Here is a 27259-nt window from a genome sequence, read left to right as displayed (position 1 = left end):
GGAGCGGAGGTGATAATGGGAGCTTTTGCTCAGTGATTGGTCAGGGTGGTGGGAGTGGGTGGGCAAACATGCTCCGATATTGTTAGTTAGTCTCATTTGTCTCACCTGCTGGAACAAGGTGTTGCAAAAAAACATGTGAGGTGGTGATGAGAGATGGGCAAACGTCACCACACTTCCATCAAAGACTATGGAGCAACATGAATTTTGGCTGTTGCATGAAATGACACAAGGTATTGTGACCAAGGACACTGACTTACAAGGTAAAAATAGTCCTTTTTGAATTTAAGTTGAGTTCGATAGACAGTTTCCCCCATTTGATTGACTTTGGCCAACACCTTTTGACATTTGGGTATACCAAAATTATAGGAGCTCCAATTACATCATACTTTCATATTCCCTCCAGACACCAGAGGCCTCCCTGTAGTCTAGAATTGCTTCTTCAGCTGATTTGACTGACCTCAAGATTTTGATCTTTTTGTCAGTGATTTCTCACTACAATACCCAGCATGCATTGCACAAGTATGTCAATCAATGTGATTTCCTCTGTGATGATGACAATGTATGGAGGTGTTTTAGAATAAAATCTTAATATTTCCAGAATGAAGTCTTAATATTTACACAATAAAATTTACACAATGAAGTTACAAGAATAAACTCGGAATATTTCGAGGATAAAGTGGGCTAATTGTAGGGGGGCTGCTATAATGCATGGTTGCTGTACTGGTGAGGACAACACCAAGCACTGGAGTTCCACTCAATCCTTCAGGTTTCTTCATGTAACCACCAATAGCCATGTAGACAGGCACTGCCTGCCAGTTCTCCTTCAACAACCCTAGGTTTTCAGTTTGGTATGTAAAACTTATGTTGCAAGTGGTGTTGAAACTTTAATATGTGCTCTAGCTCATATGGTGTGGATGTTCCATTTGAAGCCTATATATTCTCTATCAAAGGCCTTGACACTCTCCTGTGAGGCCTAGACACTGCAGTATCCTCAGTTTAGGGAGGGAGGATGTTTTCTTTGTTTTCTCCTGGATGTTGGATAAGTTAAGGAGTTGGGTTAAATTTGATGTTTTTCTTTCTTTTTGTTGGTTAGCCTTAGTTAGATGTTAAAATTTGGTTAGCTTTGTTATGTTTGTTGATCCTACCATCCTTTCTTGTTGCGATGTTTTGGTTCAGTTTTCTCGTCCATGTTCAGCTGGATGTTGTATGTGTGGTCGAGGGAATTGGAAGGGTCTCGCTCTCTCTCTCACTCTCGCTCTCATTACAGCCTAACCCTAGACTGGGTCGTAACGACTAATAACACTCTGGTGCTGATGTGCCAGAAGAAACGAGTATTTCTTTATGGGAGAAATCGATACTGAAGTATAACACCACCAACACCTTAACGTCCCTCGTTTCAACATGAGGAGGTTGCTACCTTCCTTTTGCAAAGTCTTTGGCTACAATATTGCTGCTTTTCCTTATAATATCCCACTTCAATGTTGGAATTCTATGACTTTATTATCAAAATATTATGACTTTATTCTTGAATTATTATTATCGTATGGCTTTTTATGCTAATAAAAATTAATATAATACTTGCCTTTCTAGCAGTATTGCCAGCTATCTGCCTTCTTTCTGCATTGGTCAGTTAATGCTGAAAAACACAGCCCACCCTTGTGTTTCCAACCCAAAAGCTCCTCCCACCTTCAAGATACATCATCTCAGGAGTGTTTTCTGGTCTTTAAATGAGAAAACCTCACTCTCTCAACACTATACCAGGCAATCAGGCATGTTTACAACAGATTTAGCAATGGTGTTATTCTTCATTGTAGCTGGAGTGCCTCTTTAAAGAAACCCCAAAGGAGAAACATCACACAGATTCCTATTGTTTCAAATGAGCTCGCCGGTCATTCAAACGTGTTCTATCCAAAAGCATGTTTCTTGAGAACGACTCGAAGGACAGCAGCCAGACCATGAACGGACTCAGTTGAGAGACGAGAGGAGATCCTATAACAAAAAATGCAAGGGAGGTGACCACTGTGGCTAACCCTGTGTCCTAAACTGCCAACCCAAACAAAGAACTCCAATAATTCATTAATGAAAGTCATTATTCAGCCAAAGTCATACGCCGAACTCTTGGCGTTGATAGTTCATGTCCATGTATGACAAAAAGTCTTGCTAATGTTTTAGCATCATTTCCACTAGTTGCTAACGCAAAAGCATGAAAGGAATCCATTTTTATTGGTTATGTCAAATTTGCAGCATGGCAAACACTGAACTGCTGATTGTAATTAAAGGATATTGACTCAGTTAATCTCTGTGGAGTCTGGCGATTGGATGGAGATCGATATTAATTCAAAGTCTGAAACAACACAAACAAGCAAACGGAAGGGGAGGGAAAGGATGTGGCTCGTGGTTAGATCTTAATAATTAAGAATAAAGATCAAGGCCTCATCATTTTGCATGCAACCATTTGTATCCACCAGTTTTTCCTCCAACCTCCATTTTACAAACATTCTTCCAAAGGAAGTGCTTAAGATGTTGCACCAAATCACTCAAAGTAGAATATGCTCAGTAAGTTTTAGAGAAAACAAAACCTCACACTGGCTGATTGTCAGAGCCAGGCTTAAATGCTCAGCTCTAATGAGGCACAGGTGACGTTCTTCAAAAGTCTGGGGATTGTGAGTCAGATAGGTGCGCGTGCCTGAGTCCGGAGTCACATGATCTCCCAGGGTGTTCTGGGAGTTGGAGTTCACTCGACGAGCTGAATGCGTGACAGATAGGAACCAGACATCTGAAAACTTTAATGCCTCTAAAAGCTCCCTCACTGAGTTATTACAGAAAATGTTATGAATGTAACAATTGGTTGGCAATGGTTTTAAATACACTGTTTAAAACACACTTGTTGATGTGAGAGGTCAGAGGAGAATGGGCAGACTGGTTCCAGATGATAGAAAGGCAACAGGAACTCAAATAACCAACCAAAGTCTCTGAGGAACGTTTCCAACACCTTGTTGATGTGAGAGGTCAGAGGAGAATGGGCAGACTGGTTCCAGATGATAGAAAGGCAACAGGAGCTCAAATAACCAACCAGAATCTCTGAGGAACGTTTCCAACACCTTGCTGAAAGTCTGCCACGAAGACTTTAGACACTTCTGAAGGCAAAAGGGGGTCCAACCTTTACTAGTGGTTGGTGAGTTTATATGCATATGGTTTTTGGGATAAGCTTTTAGACCACAGTGTATTTTTTCAAATCCATTCTCAGGGGAGAGATACATTCAGGGTGTTCTGAGGGAGAACCCCCCCCCCCCAAAAAATGTTTTTTTTAAAGATGTTTAAATAACTATAATAACTATTTGTCCATCATGTGTGTTACATATAAAAGTCTAATGACACAAGTAGGTTCACTTGTTCACTTGGACTGTAAATAAAAGGGCTATATTTGTGTAGCAGACATAGTGACTCCTGGTTCCTTTCATCACCCCTGTAAAGAAATCAGAGCTGATAAGTTTCTCTACAGTGAATCATTTCACCTCAAACCACTTTGAAGGACTTTATTTGCATCTTGACGATTGAAGTACGCAGAAATTCTGAAAGTGTGGAGTTCCCCTATAAAAGGTGCACTCTGGCCAAAATGAACAGTTTGACCTTTACTACTATTTGTTGAAAACATGCCTACAGTGGTGCCACAACTGCCTCTGGAGTGAGACTTTATGGTTTAATGACTAGGAAATCCCTCTTCTGATGATGTATCTTGAAGGTAAGTGGAGCTTTTGAAAAACTACAAGTACTCTGGGCTGAATACCTGAGGGAGTGTGTTTTTTCACTAGCTGGCTTATGTAGAAGGAAGCCAGACGGCTAATAACTGCTAGGAAGGGGAATATGATGGTTTGTGTTTATTAGCCTCCACATTTCTTCTAGTGCATGGGTGGGGGTGGGCGGGTGGGGTATTGCATGCTGGGTATTGTAGTGAGAGCACATTGATGAAAAAAGCATAATGCTTTACTCAACATGTCATAACATGACAAATAACGTATTTAAAGCTAATTTTAGGACAGAATGCGCCTTTAATGTTTCATTCATTTCTAATAATGTCTGTATAAATAAACATTTACTTTGTAAGGTCCTTAAGAATAAAATATCTAAAAAATAGAGACAAATAAATGATGAAAAGTAAATGGATTCATTTCTGCTTTGTTGATTTGTCTGATTTTTTGGAAGCAATAAATCCGATAAATGAAAGTTTTAGCGTAAAGTCTGCCAGGGAGACTCCAGTGCTACATCACTCAGTACTGTGACCAATCACAAGCTTCCACCTGTCTTTAAAATGACTTGGTTGACATGTCTGCTTTCATATACTGACGTTTCGTCATTGCCCTCCTTCCTCCCCATTGCCACCAGTTTGGGACTCTGCCCGGTTGCACGGGGGGTAGCCTCCGCCCCTGCCATCCCTAAATCGCAGGATCTGTGAGGGTCTAAACATTCCAACGCCTGGGCCGACGAGAGGGCCTGTGCCAAGGAGTTTAACTAACAAATTGTTCTTTATCAAATTGTTAAATCCTATTGAAATGAAAGAGGTTCTTCCTTCACTCTCGTCTCTGGAGCCATTCTGGCAGAATCAGCGTTGATCTCTGACAGAGAGGAAAAAATCAAGCTCCACTCTCTCAAACCTGAAAAACTCCACAGCTATGAGTCTGAAAGGAGACAAACATTTGTAGTTTAAACAAAGAAGCTGCTGGTGTTCTTAGAGTCCAGGCCTCAACATCACCGAATGTGTTTGGGACTCAGATCGTGAGAAGCAGAAAGTGCAACCAAGGTCTGAGACTGAACTTTGGAGGAGTCGTGGCAGATTTCTTTGAAAACCTGATAGCATCTCTGCCAAAAAGAATGAAAGCTGTAATAAAGGAACAGTGTGGACACACCAAATACAAAAAATGTTGATACCATATTTCGTTTTGTTGTAATATTTCCACTTTTGTACTTGTAGGACAAATTGACTGGCAATGAAATGAATGTAGAGTACATGAAAAAAGAGATGATAGATATGCATTCACCATAAATCCCATTCAATAACTGCCTGTTTATCAATGATGTCTGCAAGCATGTTCACAGTAGCCCTCCACTGGCTAGAATTCCGACTTTGCATTGGTTATTTTCCTCCCTGTGCATGAGCTCAGTCTTGGCTAAGCAGATTCCACATAATGACTCGCAGCAAATTAAATGTTTAATCACCTAAGCATCTTAGCATGAGCCTAGCTCCTCTGCTCTTTCACCACCGTTAGCCTTGACAGGCTTCCAACTGCCAGCTTTCTCTTTCTTCCTTTCTCCCTTTTTCCCTTTCTCTGCAAAAGTCTGAACCTCCAGTTGAACCCATCCAGCTCTCTCATTCTCTCCACCTTTCTGCGTCGCTCACTTTCTTTGGTTTAATTAGATGGTGCCGGGCTCGTCCCTGTCAGTGAGGCACTGCAGAAGCCCTGGAGACCAGCTATGTGATTCATCTCCTCCTCTGCATGACCCTTTTCATTTTCTCTGGAGGGAGGGGCCACAGCCCGGTCACAAACCCCAGGATACATCTCCAATGGCACCTATTTAACTTCCTAGTGCAGCGGCGCCCCAGTGACCTTACATGAAAAGATCCTTTAGTTGGCGAAAAGTGTGATGTTTCTCCATAAGCGTAACCCCATGTGAGATGGTACTGAGAAGAGGTCTGCACAGGCTTGATTACTAATGGCCACAACCACCAACGATCACATCCGCCTGTGTTCGAAAAGTCTTGCCCACATCCACCCGCTGAAATAAACATTTCACTTTTGCAAAAATCGAAGTAAACATGTGTTTTTTTAGGCTAAACAAAGCTGCGTGAACTGGCACATGGCATCATAAGATGTGGGTCATGTCACATGATGTCACTGTTGACAGACGTGCCCACAACACCACAAAAAGCAACAACAAACCCCCACAAAAAACACAGTGAAGCAGCTTGGCTTTGCTCCTTTCATCTATTACATTATTTTTACATTATTGTTTCTGTGTCAGCTTCGTATTATTAGCTAATTACTCTACAAGACATCTACAAGTAATTGAAATACAAGCCAAAACAGAGGCTGAGGCATGCCGCGACACAGGTTAAAAAGACAAAACTATTATTTTTAGATCCAAATCAGTTAGATTTTGTGCATATGTTTGTTTATATAGCTTAATATGTTTCTCAGATTCTTTTAATGACTAACATGTTTTAGCACAGTTCGTAGCACACTTGCAGCTTCTTCGTAGCTTGCTCATCGACTTTGACAAGCAGCCAAAATTGTCAAAACCTGCCTCACCCAGCCAGCCATAATACCCACCCCCTCGCATGAGTCCGCAACCCACCGGCTGCTTACTTATAATGACTGCAGTGCCTCAACACGTATACCACAGAGTTCATCATGCAACATTCATGTTCACATTACAAGCCTCACTTCTCAAACACGATTTTTCGCTCAAATCCGATCTCTGATCCAATAGTTCACACTTGTTTAGGTAACCGACTCAAATCGGTCATTAATGTGAACGAACCGACGTCCTGAAATGATTCACATGCGCACATCCTACTGAGTAACGTCACGTGAATGAATCGCGTGCAAATCATTATATCGTATAACGAGTTTCGTTGTGAAGATAATCAGCTCTCAGCTTCATTATTATAGCGAGACGGAGGTGGAAAAGGTGAGACGAACTGCTTTTCCACCATTTACAGGCTTTAACTTCTGTTTGGCGCTGCTGCCAGAGTAACGCTGAATGGTGGCACACGTGCAGTGGATAAAAAGCACGTGAATGCCGATCTGAGCGTCACATTAAGGTCAAATAATGACAAATAAATAAAATATTTATTTTAAAAAATAAATATTTTAAAAAAATATATTTTGCCTGATATAAATGTACCAACATATTACATATTACCACATCACACCCATGTCAGTCTCACTGCTAAAAATGAGCCACCACCCAAATGGTAAAACTGCCATAAGTCAGCAGCTCTCTAGTGCTGACTTATAGTAGTTTCACCATTCAGCATTGCCCTATACATGAGCTGCAGTGAACGATTACATTGAAGTTTACACTAGTCTCAGCCTCAGATGCTCCCCCAACACATGCAGGGAGTGTTAAGATTGGCTATCTACACTTCCATGCACTGGTTAATCTGTCTGACAGGAAGTAGTTGTGCACTCTTTACTCATGAAGAGTATTTCAGAGCACGATACGATCCTCTAATTGAAAAAGTTTTATGAATTTCACAGCAAGTTATTCAAGAGTTTCCTGTAAAGAAAAGATAGATAGATAGATAGATAGATAGATAGATAGATAGATAGATAGATAGATAGATAGATAGATAATTTATCCTGAAGGAAATTTAGCAAATGTCCTCATGTTTTCTCACATATATTATTTTGTTCCCTGTAGATCATTTTTGTTGTAGCACTGTTATTGTAGTGCCTGCCTGATCCTAAACATCACAGAAAATCCCAGCTGTTGTTGGTTATTTTGAAAGTCCATCAAACGGCCCCTTCCTGCCAAAGTAGGCTGTTCTTTACCACCTCCACAGGTTCTTTTGAGCAAGACTCTTAAATGATGGGCAGAAATCTGGCTTGTGACACTAGGTTTAGATTGACTTGCCAGTTTGTTAGGGACATTTACCTGTCGAATTTGTGGGTTTTCCATCTGCCTCTTTTATGCAGATTTGGAAGCCTGCGTGGAAAGCCAGAACTTCAAAAATGCCTAAAGATTGCAAATATATGGAGGAGGTGGACAAGTTGGATGGCAATAAAAGAGAAATGTGAAATGTAGTGTTGCAATTGAGATAGGGTTTTTGAATAAGTGATGATGTAGCAGAATAGAAAGCCGCAGAACTGTTTGCTGTGGTGATCTTTCCAGGGTGCAGATGACGAAGCAGGATAGCATACAGTGAACTGAGGTTGATGGAAACATGCTGGCTAATTTGCATTTTCTATTACTGACTGAAATTTGTGAAACATTTGAAAGGAAACCCAGCCACTGGCCAATTTATCAGAAACACCTCCCACATTAGTGCACTTTTGTGCACCACCTGTGGCTACACAGTTTATCAGCCCCCTTGGAAAGGACAACCACAGTATATTATTTGGGTGGGGGGTAATTCTCAGCAAGGCTATTTATGATTTTTCAGTAAATGATTTATTGATGTGAATGGACTACATGCTTAATGCACTTTAGTGCTTCAATCAGTAAATCAAAACAAGCAGTGGTTCTGGTTTTAATGTAGATGTTATTTACTTCAATTTGCCTGTCCTCCCTAAATGTTTGAATCAAAAGCCACCACTGGGTTCAGTGGGCAGGGAGTGGGTAGTTATTTACAATTATATTCTTTACAAGCTGAGTTTGTCTTGGTCAGCGGCCTACAGTTTCCTGTGGTCACTGCATAAAGAGGAATTGTTAAAGTTGACGTGAATCTGAAATCCTAACATCTTTCCCTTCATTCATGTGACATATTTCTGAGTGAAATATGATCTCAGAGTGATAGTGGCTGGTAGTGGACAGGGAGGTCAAACCAATATTATTGGTAAATACTAGGAAAAAGCATTTCCTGAAGAAAATGCAAATTGCAGCTTCAACAATTTCCCAGGTGGTTGCTAGGGTGCTGACAAATGGTTACAAATGGTTAAGTTGCATCCTAGTTGGTTGCTAAGGTATCGCTAGATGGTTGCCAGGGTGTTGCCAGGTGGTTGATATGGTATTTCAGATGTTTGCTTAGGTGATACTTGGTGGCTGCTAGAATATTTCAGGTGGTTGCTAGGCTGTTTTGCAATGGTTCCTGTAGCATCTTAAGTGGTTGCTTTGGTGTTTCTAGATACTTGCTAAGGTATTCGAAGTGGTTGCTAAGTGGTTGGTATGGTATCCCAGGTAGTTTCCAGGGTTTTGCTACAGTATTTGAAATAATCGCTAGGGTGTTAAGTAATTGCTATGGTATCCCAAGTGGTCGCCAGGGTGCTGCCAAATGGGAACTATGGCATCCTAGGTGGTTATTAAGATATTGCAAGGTGGTTTATATGGTATCCCAGATGTTTGCTAAGGTGTTGCTAGGTGGTTTGCTATGATATTTCAGGTGGTTGCTACACTGTTGCGAGGTGGCTGCTATGGTATCTCTGGTGGTTACTATGGTGTTTCATGCAAAATCAGTATTCTGGTGTGGATTGTGAGGTGGCTGTATTGGTCAGTAAAGCTGGGCAGTGTAATTAAAATACATTGATGAGCCCAGTTTGGGTTACTGTGATGTGGCTGCGTAGCAAAGCAGAATTTTGTGAAACAGGCTTTATTTTGAGAATATGAACCTTAAAAATGTACCTTTACAGCTATGAGACTGCAGCAAGGGCAAAAAAAAAAATCACAAGACATAATATAATATAATATTTAATTTTAATCTAAAATATATACAGCACATACTTGAGTCTTATGAGTCTGATAATGATCAAACAGTGGTAAATCTGAAAAAATTAAAAGGTTCTTTGGGGACTATTTTGCCCTGCAATGCCCTGTAGGTAACCCTCCGCCATAAATGGATTAAAAAAAAAACAATTCAGGCCAAAACTTTACCTTAAAACTATTGTAAGCATATTTGTAATTATTTAATGTAACAACTTCCTGTGAGGTGTCAGTCATTACACTCTTCAGATGCCACCACAACTGTGAATAATTCTGACTTATCTTTATTGTTTAGAATGGGACATTGTACAATGGGATGATATGCTGAATATAACAATTTATATGACCAGGAACATGAAATAACAAGGTAAAAAAAGTTCAGTGTTGATTTCAGGTTGACTTTAGCATGGACAAAACTCCAATCAACCCTACATACTAGCTCGGTGTCCTTGAGCAAAGCCAGTAATCCCTGCCTGTGCAGGAATACGACAGCCTCCTACCCTCCCTATCTCACTGTGCTTGGGATTGTGTGGTACAGTATGAAAGCGAGAGACAAATACCAGGGCACCATACTAGCAAACAGAAGGAATGTGCAAATAAAAGCTTCCCTTTTTCATTACCGAGCACAGCATATCCAGACCCTGATAACAGCAGCATTCTCAGAGCTTGTCATCCCACCCCCGATCGATACCGTGGGCGCGTTTCCAGCCGTCCTTTTATTTCTCTCCTAGATGGCATCTGCAGTATGACAGTAGGCTCTGAAGCACACAGGGCTAGACAAGACTCTGATGTCCCTGCCATCTCCTAGAGACATGTTAAAGGATTCATGCCCCCCCTCCACTTGTTGGACCTTTGTGCACATAGGAACAGTCAGGCTGGAGAAGGAAAGGGTCTTGGAGTTGGCAGCATATACTTGTTTAAAATGTATTTGTATGCTGTAGCATTAACATTTCCCTTCACTGAAACTAAGTGATCCAAACCCTGAAAAAAACCCAGCCAATTATCCCTCCTCAAACAAACATTATTGTCAGCACTGTGCATTCTGGTAAGTACCTTTCTTCAGGAATCCATAGTCCAGTGGCTTTGTGCTTTACACCACTCCAGCTGATGCTTGGCATTGTGTATAGTAATCTTTGTGTTTCAAAATAATAGCACTTACAGTTGACAGGGGCAGATCTAGCAGGGCAGGTGGTGTCCTACAACACTGTTCAATTATTGCTTTGGGGAATGCAAAATATAGATCATATAGAGACTTTTTAAAGAGAGCACTTTCCATAAATCTGTAAACATTTCTGTGTAATTCAATCCTTGATAAGAAAAATAAAAGTGGATGATGTGAAATGGTGCATTATAAATTCAGATTTCTTTACGAGGGATCATAATATCTAAAATGCACATCTCTGCAAATTTATCTGCAATCCAAAATGACCCCCCCCCCCCAACCACACACACACACACGCACACACACACACACACACACACACACACACACACACACACACACACACACACACACACACACACTCCCTTAGGGTGAAGGCAGGGGGTTCCGGAGCCTATCCTAGCGGTCATCAGGCAGAAGGCAGGAAACACCCTGGACAGGCCGCCAGTCCTCTGCAGGGCAGACAAACAGACATACACAATCACACACACACTCACACCAAGGGGCAATGTAGCATGTCCAATTGGCCCGACTGCATGTCTTTGGACTGTGGGAGGAAAACCATACAGACCCAGGGAGAACATGCAAACTCCACACAGAAAAGACCCTGGTCACCCGTCAGGGGACTCGATCCCAAGCCCTCTTTGCTGCCCCCAAAATGACCAGTTAACTTATGTATTATATAGTTTTTTTATATAGTCACTGTTTAAATAAAACCTAGTATCTTTTTACCTTTACCTTATTTTGAAATGCCAGCTTCCATTTACAACATGTTAAAGTTTCACAATGACTGAACCAACAGAAATGCTCCAAAATCTTGCCATATTGACTTGCATTCAAAGCTATTTTTCTAAAGTCACCATGCTGATGATGGTGAAATAGAGGACTATGGGGACTATTTTGCCTTACAACATTGTATGTGTACCTCTCCACTCTGCATGTATTCAAAAATACATTTTAAGCCAAAATCTTATCTCAAAAATATTGCAAAACAATGCCTCAGGCATCAGGCAGTGCACTCATAATCATTTTCTGTGAGGGACCTTTTAGAGGCATTCAACTTTTCAGATGTCTGGTTCCAATCACCACCACTGTTAACTCTCTACAAGGACAGACAACAAATCTGATTGAGAAATACCCTGGTTAGAGCTCTAACTAAGACCATACCAACAAACTCTAAATCATCTCTCTGAGTTTAAACCACTGCAAAACTACACATGTATGAGGACCTTTTGAAATACAGTGCACCATAAATTATACACCTAAGCTACATTTAAATATATATACTTTATACAATGATGAGCCACAACATTATGAACACTCAGAGATGAAACAAACAGCACTGATTATCTTGTAACAACAGTGCATGTCAAGGTTTGGGATAAATTAGACAATAAGCGATCAGCCAGTTCTTGTATTCAATGTGTTGGGGGCACGAGAAATGAGCAACCTGAGCGACTTTGACAAGAACCAAGTCATTATGGCCAGAACACTCGTTCAGAGCATCTCCAAAATGTCAAGGCTTTTGGGGTTCTGTCAGTCAGTAGTGGTGAATATCTGCCAACAGTGGTCCAAGGATGAACAAACCACAAACTAGCAAAAGGGTTTTGGGTGCCTAATGCCCACCGAAGTGTGAGGACAAACAAGACTATCCTGTCTGCAATAGCTGAATGGGCTACATTGGCACAAGTCACAGAATTTTTAATGATGGTTACAAGAGGAATGTGACACAACACACAATGCATCCCACCCTGTTGAGTATGGGGCTGCATAGCTGCATGGCCAGAGTGCCCATGCTAACCCCTGACCACCATCCAATGCACTTACAGTAGTAAAACAAGCATTGGAACTGGATCTTGAAGCAATGGGCAATGAGTATCATTTTAATATTATCTGGATGGCCAGGGACATGTGCAGCATTTATCTAGGGAAGTGATGGCACCAAGATGCATTGTGGAAAGAAGACAATCCAGTGGAGGGATTGTGATGCTCTGTGCAAAGTTCTGCTGGGGAAGCCTGGGCATTCACATGGACATCAGTTTGACATGTGCCACCTATCTAAACATCACTGTGGACCTTGTACACTTATTCATGACAATGGTTCCCTGATGGCATGACCTCTTTCACCAGGATAATGCACTGTCACACTGCACACTTTATTTGGGAAGCATTTAAGGAAAATTATGAAGAGTTCGAGGTGATGCCCTGGCCTCAGATCCCGATCATGTATCTGTGGGATGTATGATGTGCAAATCAGATTGACGCCGATTTGCAGCAGTTCCACTTTGCAACTTTCAGGATCTGTTGCTAATGTCTTGGTGCCAGATACCACAGGGCACTTCAGAGTGTCTGGTAGAGTCCATGACTTGGTAGGTTGGTGCTGTATTGGTGACAAATGGAGGACCAACAGTATAATAATCAATGTATCTCCACATCACAAGTTTTGGGACTTTCAGGCTTATTTGGTCTTTTTGCAAAATGCATATTATTTAAGACAGGTCTTCAGTCATTGAAACCTTGTTAGACTACTGATCATATTCCCAGTCAGTGACAAATCTAGAACTTACAAAAGTTCTAGAGTGATGTTTTTGCCTCATGAAGTTGGTCCAACCCGTTGCAAATAAGAACATAACTGGTTTCTTCAGCTCTTAGTTCCTAATTACAGAACGTTGTTAGTTAAGCCTTCAGGTCAACTCCTGAAGTCTTAACCCACGAACCAAACAATGGACAAAGATCTCAGGAAGATTTGCAATTGGATCACAGTCATTCTCATGGGTGGACAATTTTCTGGTGGATATTTCAAGAGTATTACAGAGTTTAAATACAAAATGTATGAACTGATAAGTCCTTCCCTGAAGACCTAGAAGGCCTCATGGGTTCCATACCACTTTCTATTAATGCTAGGTGAGATAGGTGTCCTCAAACTTTTCACAGACAATGTATAAGCAGGAAAGAATGTACATATGAAAATGACAAGACCACCCAGTCTTCTCTCCCCTGACAGCTTTAAATCACACTTCACACTTGAGTTGTGCTGGAGAGCTCTGCAAACATGCACATCTGGATTTGGCAAAGGTCTTGATGTCTGTGTGGTGAGCCCACATCCTCCTGCAGAAAACAACACAGGCCTGTGTGTTTCTCACTGAATCGCATCAGTGTAAACTTCCTAAACCAGAGAGACTGTTCCTCATCTATTAGACCAGACACAAAGGTCTTCTGCGCTCTTGGAAACCTGCCTCAAACTACAAAAGAGACAGGATAGAAAGACAGAAAGATGTTCTCCAGGACAACACTGGAGAGATTTTGGGGCTTTATTGAGCTTGAGAAACACTGTGGTTCGGTTTTGGCTTTGGTGTTGAACTTTTATTCGCATCTCATCTCAGAAAGCACAAGGGAAGGTGCAAGGCAGCGAACGAGACCCCCCACTGGAACCTCCAATTGTCTTTCCTTTATGAAAGACATTATATACAAGTCAGAGCACCTTCTGTCAACGATGATCAACAGAAATACAAGCAAGTCGAGTCAAGGCAAATGCAGACAAGTCTACAAAGAGGGCAATTTACTGATGGAGTCAATATAAGTGCTTTGATTGCAAGTTTCCATTTCCTTTTTATTATTATTTTCTTTTATTTGTAGATGACAAGTTGTCCTGATTGCTTGTGCAGCACTTTGAGCTACACCTGAAATGCATGAAAAGTGAGAAGAGGCTTAATCTTCTCCTTCTTCCTCTTTTTGATTTTTTTCCTTCACCTTCTTCTTCCTCATCTTTTTACCCCATCTTTATCATCATCATCATCATCATTATCATCTTATTATTATTATCCTTTTGTACTAATTAAGAGTGGAAAATAGTTGTTTTGTTAATACTTTGTAAATACACTTACATAGCATGTTGGAATATTGGTACTCAAGTATTACTGAAATTAATCACTCTATGTAACATGTTAACAGAAAACCAGATGAATGCAGATGAATAAGAGGATGGTTTCATGAAAACCAGGCGACCAAAGCAAAAAGGGACAAGACACAAATCGTAGTTAGAGTCCAGGCAAAAAAGATCAAACACTGTTCCTAAACAGTAGAACAATCAGAATCATGAAGAGCCCACTCAGTAGTATTTGGGGGGAACAGTACCTCACACTGGAACACCCTAAAGCCTGGGCTTATATACTCTAAGCTAATTGGTCTTTGACAGGATACAGGTGAAAACAGTCAGAACTCGGGAGACTGAGAGCGCTGATAGGAGCACAAGCTGGAGACCAAATTCACATGATCTCCCAGTGTATTCTGGGAGTTGGAGTCCATGTCCTTCTTAGATGGATCCAAATGCGTGGCACTCTATTAAATACTTTGTCATTTCCATTTCTTCTTCTTCTCCTTCTCATCAATTTTAATATCTATAGGAAAAATATGCTTAGTTTTAGTTTTTACTTGGTTGTACTTTGTAAATATACTTAAGTAGTATTTTGGAATATCTGTATCCTTTATTATTTGAAATAAAGTACTTGAATAACATTTAGTGATTTACATTTCTTCTTCTTCTTCTTCTTCTTCTCATTCCTCTTTGATTTATAACTGAAATGTATGGAAAATTATTGTAAGTTAATTATTTATTTACAATTACAGTAATACTTTATTTAGATGGTCAACTGTAGACAGTATACAGTATCATTCACCTAAATATGTATTAAATGCAGCTGCACTTGAAGTTCACTGTGAAAGATTCTATCAAATCTATCATCTATCCCTAAGCCTACCCCTAAACCTAATTTTAAGGCAAAGCGTACACCTACACCTAGACCTAACCCTAACCATAATGTTGTTGATAATCAATTATCACCAGAAAGTTTATTATTGATTGAAGTATCTGTAGATTACAGATCTACAGGGGACCATCCAAATAAAGTATAACCACAATTTTTAATACTACTACTATTTTTATGTCTATAATTAAATCAAAAAACTTCTTCTGCACTGTTGAAAACCTGCCTCGAAATAGACAGGCAGGGAAAAACAACAACAACAACAACAACAATGTTTATTTTCTTCATATAATAATAATAATTAATTAATTAATAGTTTCTGATACTAGCAGTATTATTGTTATTCCTATTCTTATTATGTCACCTATTCATGCTCAATTCAGAAGAATAATTTTTATTTACTTATTGTGAGTAAATTTTCAGACTATTATAGTTTCACTATTGTAGTTTCAATAGTGTTATTACTATAGAACTTAGTGATTGGTCTGATTTGTGTAAAACATTTTTTATCATATTATGGGTCATGCGTGTGTTTGTACCAGAGCTTTAATCTGGGCTGAAATTGATGCTGTTGTAACATGTGCAGAATGTGGCTTGGCATTGTCATGTTGAAATATGCAAATTCCCTGAAAAAGACGTTGTCTAGAAGGCAGCATACTTTGCTTCAAAATGTGTTAATGGTGCTTTTACAGGGGTCACCGTCTCCTATTCTATGACCCCCTCTTTCAATTGGTATGTGATTGGTTCCTAGACACCTCACAGTTATAAAAATATGGCACTTTAAAATCGGATGAATCTTTTTGAATCACCTTGTATTTACAAAAGCAATGAAGCTTATAAAACAGTAAACAGCTTGTCTTTGTACTGCTTACATTTAACAAACAAACCACTGCTTTCTGCATTTCACATCCTACTGCAACTTCTTTGGAACTGGATTTGTACATCTGGATGAAACGTTTATAGTTCGTCTAAGTGCTCTTGTGCTAATGTGCCTGAGTTTGTACATTAGCTCAATAATATTCTAAAATACTAACGGCCCAGCAGGAGTTCTCCCAACTCATTCGATTACCCGCTTCATCACTGATGACTACTGCTATGCAATGAGTGCTTTAAAGCCCCTTTGTGGTGAGACATATAGAATTGAAAGTGAAGTAAAGCTGAACTACAGTAAGTCAGTGTCCCATGTGAATGTTATGTTTAGAAACGACGCTGCTGTGTAATACATTAGATGTGATGTGTTTACTACGCTGGAGGTTAACTGCTCCACAGCCTGACCTTATCAGTGCTAGCGATCTGCTACGAGAGCATGAGGGTAAACCATACCTATGTGTGTGTGTGTACGGGGTTGAACCGTGAGCCCTGTGGGCCTCCGAGTGAATCATTCCCCTTCGGGTCAGGGAATATGTATGCACTGCAAATTCCCCCCGCAAACGAGCTGTGTGGGAAAAGGCCCTTCAGCAGGCACAAACATTCCTGCTGATTATGGGACAATTTCACTGAGAGCTCTGCTGAAAGTCAACAGGGTGCTGTGTCTGTGCTTTCCACATGAGGTTGTGTATACAGATCTGTGTGTTTGTGTGCGTGCACTGCATACTGAATGACTACTAAATGTAGTGCTTTATTTGTACAGAGACAAAATATCACAGATTTAAGGCTAGAGAATGCAATAGTATCATGACTCTTAATTAATTAATAATTAAATAATAACACAATTACGAATTATGCAAAATGTCTGCATAATTCAGCCATTGAGATGTAAACAAACGTATTCAGAGCAGCTTGATGTGGTTAATTGTAGAGAAATGTATTTAATTTCTAATTTAATTGTAGAGTCATTTTATTTACTGTCCAAAATGACAGGTGAAGCTTTTGAGCCTTTGTGCCATCCACATCCTGCAGGTACCTCCGCATCATGAGCGCATTTAAAAATGTTTATTTCAAGCCAAAATATTAACCCAAAATTCAAAGCTATCATAAGTAATGTGCCATCAGGCAGCTTATTCATAATAATTTTCTTTCTGTGATGTAGCATTTAGAGGCATTAAGACATTTGGTTCCTATCACCACCACTGTGAACTGCCCTGATGCATTGCACATCACTCTGAATGACTTTGTTTATAACTTTATGCAGATGTAAACAAACTCATATGTCTGAATCCATAAAGTCCATATGTAACAACTAAAACAGACTTTACTGAATTCACCAGTTTTATAATGTAATCACAATTACATTTGTCCACCTATTCAACTCACAACAGCTTAGCTCCGCCCATTCACACTGAAGTTATAAAGTGTGAGTATTTCAGCCTTGACTGCTTTTTGAATGAGGCACAATTCAGGGCAGCCAGTCAGACCAGAGGTCATCAGCATATATCAGGTTTAACCTTCTGGGGTCCACAATTTTTTTCAGCACATCAAACTCAATGTTTCTATATATGTTTCTCTACCTTTGGGATAATACAGTGCAGAAATACAGTTCAAACGTTTCCTGAATCTGTAGAATCACCCTTTCCATTCCACCTTATTGCTTATCGTTAGTGATCGTACATCACTCACATCTAGAATTATGAGCCAATGAAGAGGGGCTGAGATACAAGTCATCTGCCTCTCACCATATGGAACTTGTGGATTTGTGTGTCCATCTACACTTTGTGTGAAATGGACCAGTGGATACTAAGGAAATCACTAAGGACTGAGGCATCACATCAGAATGTGAAATGGTGTGCAAAGAGTTTACAGCTGCTGATGTTCAAGCAGTTTTGGAAAGTAGATGTAGATAAAAGAGCATTTTGATATGGAACATGTGATTATCATGTTATATGCAAGTGGCTTTAAAGGCTAATATACCAAATCGAGAAAATGCCCTTAGACCCCAGAGGGTTAAAGTCACATTAACAGAAATGGCTAACTTGATTCAAATGGATAAAAAAAATAAAATATAAAAAAGACCATGATAATAAATTATGGCCGTTTTTGGTGTATAAAACTTTACCAAAGCTATAAGTGGAGTATGAATCCTGTCAAAAGAATTTGCTGCACAGTCATAACAAATGAGCACATGCATACTAATGCTAGCGGTAATGATTTTTTCCACTGGGAGCCTTGTCAGACGCCTGACCTTAAACATAAATATGACTAAACTCAAAGGAGTAAAATTCAAGTCAGTTGTTTTCCACAAACCATTTGAATAATTTAGTAATTGCAAAGAAAAAAAAACACCCTCCTGTTGGCGAGTGATATATCAAGAATCACGATTTTAAAATAGCAGCCAACAGGATCTCATTACCATTCAGAATCACACCTCTAGCCTACTCTTTGCATGAGTAAGCGCAATCTGCATGTGAAGACTTAAGCATGGTTTCATGTCAGTTCAACAAAATCAAGTATTGTGATTATATGGCCCAGCAAGGAAAATATATGGTTTGCATTGCTGACATACTTCATTAGCAGCAAGTTGGACCAAATGAATAAGTGAAATGGTCACGGGATACTGAGCCTAATTAGATATTCAAACATAGCCTAAAGTCCGGAATTCCTTGTGTGTCAAATCTCCTGGAAGAAAACTTCGGAAAACCAAAATAATAATTAAATAAATTCAAACTTATTCTAAGTAGGTCATTACACTAAGTTGTTCATCACTTTGTAATTTTTTTATAATTTCTTAAAATGCTTGAGTAAAATATTTAGTAATACCTTTTCGTGTCTAAAACCTGCATTAAGTTATTGTGGAATATAAAACACTTTTGACTTGATATGGGCTTCCAAACTTTTGAACAGCAGTTTATCAGTATTTTGTGAGTTCAGACCATGCCTTCAACATGTGGTGGTAGTATGTGGGACGATGATGATTGAGGGACAAAGTACTTTGAGAACTTAGGCTGGAGTTCTGGTGACCAGGACTGATGTAGGACTGAGGAACAGGGAGAAGGTGGGGGCTGAAAACACTTCATCACAGGAACCTAAGGTGAGAATGTGAATTTATAGAGCATTAGACTGGAAGAAGGAGGGGTTTCAGCCATGTTCCTCCCTCAAAACTCCAGTTATAACATAACTACATTCAATTTTTTACACCACAGAAATGAGGTGTCATGCTGTTTTTAGGTGTGTAGACGCAATATTCTTGAAAATATACCCGAAGGCAGGCTCTTCAAAGACAAACAGCAGTGATATATGAGATTCTGTTTGAAATGTCAGGCTTTATCTTGTTAACATCCACAGCTGATCCGTGCATTCTTGTAATAGGTACAAAGGCAAAAATTTTCAGCTGTTGTTTTACAAAATCCTGAAATACAGACTTCCTCCAAGTCTGATGTCCAACATAAAGCTTGCATGTCTTTTCAGGTGTGAGATGCCAATGGGATTTCCTTCAAAATGCCAAATAGTGGGAGCTAAATCGGCTTAGTGTCTCCAAGCCTTTAGGGTGTTTTAAAGCTGACTGGTGCACTTTGACTTTCAGGGCTAATTCTGTTAGAATGAAAGGATGCCATTGAGCTCAATTTGCTAAAAAATGGCTGCAATTTAAGGATATTCAGTCCCACAGACCTTCATCGCTATCTTCATCCTATGAATTCCTGTACCTCGAGAATCCCTAAGCGTCAAGTTTGAGTCTAAGGATAAGTCCATTCCTCCAAGTGTCTTTCACCACAGATGAAAGGCAGCAGCTCAGCAAGAAGCCATTACCTCAGCAGATCACTCTAAACAGCAGGTGACAGGCCTTGCAGGCACTTTGCCTCCTCCAGCCCCGGGCAAGGAAAACGCTGAGTGTGGAGGCAGCTGGTGAGAGAACCGCTGATGCTAAGGTCATCAAAGCATGGTCAGCCACTTAGGATGGTGAGCCTGTGCCTGGCCGGTCCTGGAGGCGAGACGTTCCACAGCTCGAAATAGTGCCGCGGAAGGTCAACTCGGCAATCAAGAGGCGAGATAGTAACATAAATCTTGCCAAGTGTGGGGCACGGAGAATGACACGCTGACATAGCAGAGGTCACTGGGAAACCCTGCAGTGCACCTTCACCTTGATCTACAGCAGAGAATGTCCCCTGGTAACTCTAAAAATCCTCATTACACACTTTATTAGAAACACCTACCTAATAGCGCCACTTTGCTAATGTACAGTCAGACCATAGCCCACTTGTTGAGCGCTACAGGCCTGAATGCTTGAGTGAGGTGGTCCAGTAGCTCTGTCATGCAGGCATAGTTTGGGTCCACTTGTCCCCTTAGATGGTCACTGCAAATTAAATTATTATGACTAATCATCTTTATCCTGTGATGTAACATTTCTATCGTGATGATAGTGGTTGCTCGCAGGATGACAAGGCCCCCATTCCCAGGACACAAGAGGTCACTGAAATGTTTGATAAGTGGCCTTCACTGTCACCACATCTCCACCCAGTTGAACATCAATGGAGTATTTTGGACCACAGTGCTCTTCACCACCATCTCCATCAGCAAAACACCAAGTGAGGGAATATCTTTTGGAAGAACTGTGTTCCACAGTTCCAGGGACTTCTAGACCTTCTACAGAATCTATGCCAAGGAACCATGAAGTTGTTCTTGTGGCTTTTGGTGGCCCAACACCTAACTAAGACATTCTGTGTTCTTTTTTGTCATCTGTCTATGTATAGTGGACCTCTCAAAGTGGCCGGTGGGTGTAGTTTCCATGAGGTCACTCTATCGCTGTTGTCCAAACACAGTCTCTTGTTCCAGATAAACTCCAGGCCATCACTCTGTAGGCCTTCAATCCATTCTTTTATGTCCTGAACTTCAATGTTCAGCTCCAGAGAATTTTCCTCAAGTACACCCCATGAATGCCAGCTCACACGTTCACTCTAATCATGCCTCTTAAAATGACATTTGGCACATTTGCAACAAGCTCAACACTTTCATCCCCGCCATCTGCTCCAGGGTAATGAATCCTGGTGCTTTTAGTAGACTTTAATCAAGACATGCATACTTATTCGACTGCCACAGAGTAGGGGTCATAGGAGTGGCACGTTAAGAGATAGATACATAAGAAACCTTTAAACCTGTCACATTTTGATGCATGGCCTTTGATAATATGAACTGGAAATAAAAGTAAATCCTTCTTACCATGTGGGACTTACATTAGAAGGCCACGTACTTCCTCACTGGCACCTTCATGAAAAGTCACAGGTGATACTAATTCCATGTCATGCACTCCATTGAAATATTTATTGGATATATTTCTTGGCAAAAGAAGGGAAAACATGCTAAAATGTGATATCATTTATTAACTAATCATGCTGTTTTTGGATTTAGGATTTAACTTGTGCTACTTGAGGTTTTTTGGAGATATTCAGTGGAAACTTTGATTCCTTTTCAAGTCCTGTGGCAGGTTAATCCCATGTATTTACAAATCTTCTGAAGGAGGTAATAAATAAACTGTAGTAAACTGCTTTCTAATTTTTGCAGTGCAGCATATAAACAGTACAATCCTGTTTCCAAAAAAAGTCGATGCGGTGCAAAATGTCAATAAAACAGAATGTGATGTGCAAATCATTTACACTCCATATTTAAATGATATATATCAAGTATAAAAACAACAAATCAAATGTTGAAATGTTGAAAAATTGTGCTGTATTTGAAAAATATATGCCTAATTTGAATTTGATGCTAGCAACATGTTTCAAAAAAGCTGGGACATGGTCATGCTTACCACAGTGCTGCACCACCCTATTCTTCAAATAACACTCTGTAAGGGTTTGCGACTGAGGGGAACATTTTTGGGAAAAATGTATATGTTGTCTTGGCAATATTTTCAATTAAATATAGTTTTGAATATTTGCACATCATTGTGTTGTATTTTATTGACATTTTGCACACCACCCCAACTTTTGTAGAGGGTAAATAATGATTTAACATCTTAAGTTATGCTCTTATTAATTATTTATAAATTATTTTTTCATCTGCCTAGTAAATGCAAACCTAGGTTTCTTATGTGGCATTAAGTTTAATTGAATTTAATTTCATTTCATTTTATAATTTTTTTTTAAAGTTTTAAACAGCTGCAAAAAAAGTAAAAAAGATGGCAATGAACTGGATTTTAGTCATTAGGCTAGCTAGTTCACAAGGCAGTTTTACACATTAATGTGCTTTTATGATGCTGTTTCAATCCCCGCAATTCTATAATTTGGTTTTACCATTTATGGAGCCCACTCCACCTGCCTCTTGATGTGTTATACCATAGCATTCTAAGTCCATTCTATAATTATATATCAAGCTCTCATATACACCCAGCATCCACTTCATTAGAAACAGCTCTGTCCATTTTATGAGCTCCACCTGCCTGATCAGTCCACAATACCGAACTGGTTCAAAGTCAGAGTTCATAACACTTTTCAAATATTTAACAGACTTGAACTTCAAAGTAAAATTATTTCGCTTAGAATGGCCCTGTACTGTAAATGTTTATTTTATTAAAATAAAATCCCATTTTGTGAATTCCAAAAAAATCTGAACACTAACAAACCTTTACCAAATGTTTCTGTCATGGCAATTTCAGCTTATCTTGATGGCCATGAGGTAAAATGTAGGGGTGTGGCTAAAATAAGGCTCCGCCTATGGACTATAACTCTTTGTGTTTCAGCAGTGACAAAAAACATCAGGCAGCAATTTTTGAAAGTTTCTTTTATTTAAAAATGAAACTAATGAAAAATCGAAATAACTTCACTTTAAAATGAAACAAGCTTTGAATTTGAAAAAAAAAAAAAGCTAAAGTATTATTTTCAGTATAAAGTATTAATAAAGTATTATTGGCGTGGTGGGTAGCACTGTCGCCTCACAGCGAGGAGGGCCTGGGTTCGATTCCCCGGCCGGGCAACCAGGGTCCTCTCTATGTGGAGTTTGCATGTTCTCCCCGTGTCTGCGTGGGTTTCCTCCGGGTTCTCCAGTTTCCTCCCACAGTCCAAAGTCAGGCCAATTGGACATGCTAAATTGCCCCTAGGTGTGAGTGACTGTGTGTGTCTGTCTGCCCTGTGATGGACTGGTGACCTGTCCAGGGTGTATCCTGCCTTCCGCCCGATGACCACTGGGATGGGCTCCAGCACCCCCCTGAGGGAGAAGCGGCTTAGAAAATGGATGGATGGATGGTTTGGGACAGCATCTCTTTAATCAGAATAATATTCTGATTTAATCAGAATATGATGACGAACTAGAGGATGGCTAACACAAATAATAGATCAACAGATGAGATCAGTGTATTTGAGCTAAGTGAAGCTACAAGGTGTAGGGGTTTCCAATGGCCAGTGTTAATGGAGGGTTCATGCGTTACTCCTACTGTACAGCGTGCCCTCTTTAGCACTGCTGCCATCACAGTGTAAAGACAGGAAAAAGGATGCTGGGAATCTCATTAACTTAAAACATTTCATTTTGTCCCTTTGGCTATTTCATTTCCGGCCTTTATTTTGAAACATGCATTCCTTAAATTACTTATGCAGTCATTGTCTTTTCCCCCCTGCAAGTCCCCCAAAGCTCTGTGATCAACTTTATTAACACCCTTGGCTACACATTCCATGGAGTCAAACACATTTTTTAACTGATTGCTTGTTTATGTTTACAAGCCACATAATTTCCAATTCCTTTACTCATTAAATATATGTTTGGCTTCCTGCATGTTCATTTGGACTTGATTGGGACTTAAGGATTGCAAAGCTTCATTAATTCGATGTACACAGAAGCACTATTTACCTGATTTGTATTATGAAGTGTATGTGATTAATTGCGATGTTTTAGAGAGACCCGTCATTCCGCCTCCCAGATAAATGCATTCTTGTTAAATGCGATAGCGTCCCTGCATTCGGCCTTATCGGTGCTGGCGTGGAGCGTTGAGCAGTTGGTTCACACACGAGGCTCGGAGTGCTAACACCACATTTATTTCACACGTCATGAGTCGGCTGCAGACAGCCATTCAAATCGGGAGCAGCACTGCCTGCCTAAGATAACAAGTGGATTTCGGATGCGAGGCCGTGTGTGTGTGTGTTCCCAAGCAGGGCATAATGTGCTGTGACTCGCTCCGAGACAGAGATTAGGCTGCATGGGTCCACCCGCGGTGGGTGAGGGAGGGAGAGATGCTGCGAGGTCACGACACCAAGCGCAAAGTTCAGTGCCTCTTTTGTGGCTACATTAGAACAGCGTGACTGGACTTAAAGGGGATATTTCATATTTCAATGGTTAAGATATGAATCAAGTCATTCAGAGTGATTTGATGTGAAATGGCTCGTCGCAGGGGCGCCCAAACTTTTTTCAGGCCAGATCGGATGTCAAAATAAGTTGAAGGCTGAAATTGTATTCACAAACGATACAAAACGTTCAGTTTTCAAAATCTGAAAATGACGGCCTTGTAAAGTAATGAATCAAACCAAGAGATCCATGACCAAGAGATCCATGACCAAGAGATCCATGACCAAGAGATCCATGACCAAGAGATCCATGCCGGGAATTTGGCAATGACCTCTTAATCTGACACCGGAGGAGTTATGGCGCATGCATGTTCGTGCTGGTCAGAGTCTTCTGTGTGCTACCATGTTTCCTATCACTGTATTAAAGATGCACGAGGCTTCATTTTTTTGGTTGGATTGCAGTTTCAGTGCTTATAACAAATGACTGATTTGTTTATTCAGACTAAAAATAAAATGTAAATTTATATTAAGCATATTCCTATTAAAAAATATAAGTTGTGAGACAAACTAAATAAAAATCTCTGCATTTCCAGTTTTGTTAGATGCTTTACGTATCAAACAAGCAGCTTTCAGAAATCTTTTTTATTAAATGAGCGGATCACATTAAACAGCATAAGTAGCCATGTTTTTGTACGACCTTAAAAGGTTAATATTTACTGAACTACTGAATTTCTTCTTTCAAGAAAATGTCTTCTTTGCTTTAGTCTCTCTGCCCTCTCCTGAATATTTATTATATTATCTATGCTTTGTTTCATGTTCATATTAAATTCATTACAGTTTTTTGACCTTGCATTTTGTTGCTGCACAAACAAAACACGTTTTGACGGCTTCTATTTTCTAAGTTTTTTACACATGGCAGTTCCCCTTTCTATTGAGTGAGAATGTCATGATGGCTGGACCAATAAAAATGGAATTTCTTACATTAACTTACATTTAAAGTTGAGGGCATTTTGTCTTTTAGTTACCACTTTGTAGATTCTTGTTTTTCTTTGGAAAGTGGCAATTTGCTGTGGCTCTCGATAAAAAAGTATTCAAATTTCTATCTTGCCAAAGTCACGGGTTCGCAATGTTTTTTTTTTGGCTTGAACGCAGATATCCGATGCTTGTAAGACATTCAAGTAGAATATTCTGTAGTTTGTATTTTGCAGCTTTACTAATGAATCTTTCTGTCATGATTGGCCCCTCCCAGTCTGGTCCATGTGCTTTTTGTTTACCTTTTGATCTTCCATGTGCATTTGTTTTGGTCTAGTCCATGAGCTTTTTGTTTTGATCCCAGTCCGGCCCCTTGTTTGGTTACTCCGCCCCTGATTTTTCCCACCTGTCTTGTGATTCCTAGTTAGCCCTCATGTATTTAAGCCCTGTGTTTTCCCCTATGTGTTTTTGTCATTAGATGTTTGTTTGTTTGTTTATTATCTTCGTGTCGGTTATATGAACCTGGATTTGCCCATAAAAAAAGTCGTTTATCTCAGCGTATGCGTCCACCTCCTCGCTCCCCGGTGTTACACCTTCCATGAATATTGTGACTTAAACTTCATCTATATGGAGCCAGTTTCCTCCCTTTCAATGATGTACACAGTATGTGACTGCTAAAAGTGTCCACTTGTAGAATGTTTCTTGGAAATACAGGCGTTGTACGCATATGTAATTTAACATGATAGCACATGGCTTACATTGTACAAACTTTCATCCATCCATCCATCCGTTTTCTAAGCCGCTTCTCCATCAGGGTTGCGGGGGGGTGCTGGAGCCTATCCCAGCAGTCTTTGGGCGGAAGGCAGGATACACCCTGGCCAGTCCATTGCAGGGCAGACAGACAGTCACTCACACCCAGGGGCAATTTAGCATGTCCAATTGGCCTGACTGCATGTCTTTGGACTGTGGGAGGAAACCGGAGAACCCGGAGGAAACCCACGCAGACACGGGGAGAACATGCAAACTCCACACAGAGAGGACCTCGCTGTGAGGCAACAGCGCTACCCACCACGCCACTGTGCCGCCCATTGTACAAACTTTAAAAAATGTTCCACATTTTAGACATTGATGATGTTTTGATCAACGGTGTGCTTTAAATGTGATTTACAAAAATGAATTGTCAAAAAGTAAAAGAAAGTTACAAACATTAATATATGACTCCCATGGATTATGTTTCAAATGAGATTTTTTAATAATTAGTAATCCTTACTGGAAGACATTTGCTAATTATGAGCTCCCTCTACAGTGACAGGAGAACTTAGTTCTTCCATCTCTCAGCATAGAGAATAAAGTTTGTTAGTCTCTGTTCTTTTCTTTTTAGATGCTTTGGGCTAAAATAAAGCTCCAGAGTGAGAGATGAGACGAAGAGCAAAGCAGTACAGATACTGAACCAACAGAACAAAATGAAATGAAACCCCAAAGGAATTAGGAGCTAATTGTGAAGACTAAAATTAAACTGAGTAAAAAGTACATTACATTCCTTCTTAGTACACTTAAGATGGAGAAGTTTAAATATCATCATTTGAAACTACTCAGAAAAGCACAGATGCTTCCAAATTATACGCAAGTACATGGAACTGAGGAACAGACATTGTGGTTTGTTCAGTGAAGATTCCAAACGTTGCCAACATCACTTCCTCACTGTGTGCAGAATGTCATTTACATCAATCAGACAGTTGCCTGATATAAATTTGCTGGAATAAATTTATCCAGAAGGAACTGATAGCTGTGCTGATTTGTTTGGCTGGTCA

The sequence above is a fragment of the Pygocentrus nattereri genome, chromosome 2 (genome assembly GCF_015220715.1).
Source record: "Pygocentrus nattereri isolate fPygNat1 chromosome 2, fPygNat1.pri, whole genome shotgun sequence".
In the NCBI taxonomy this organism is placed as follows: domain Eukaryota; kingdom Metazoa; phylum Chordata; class Actinopteri; order Characiformes; family Serrasalmidae; genus Pygocentrus; species Pygocentrus nattereri.
This window is presented reverse-complemented; position numbering follows the sequence as displayed.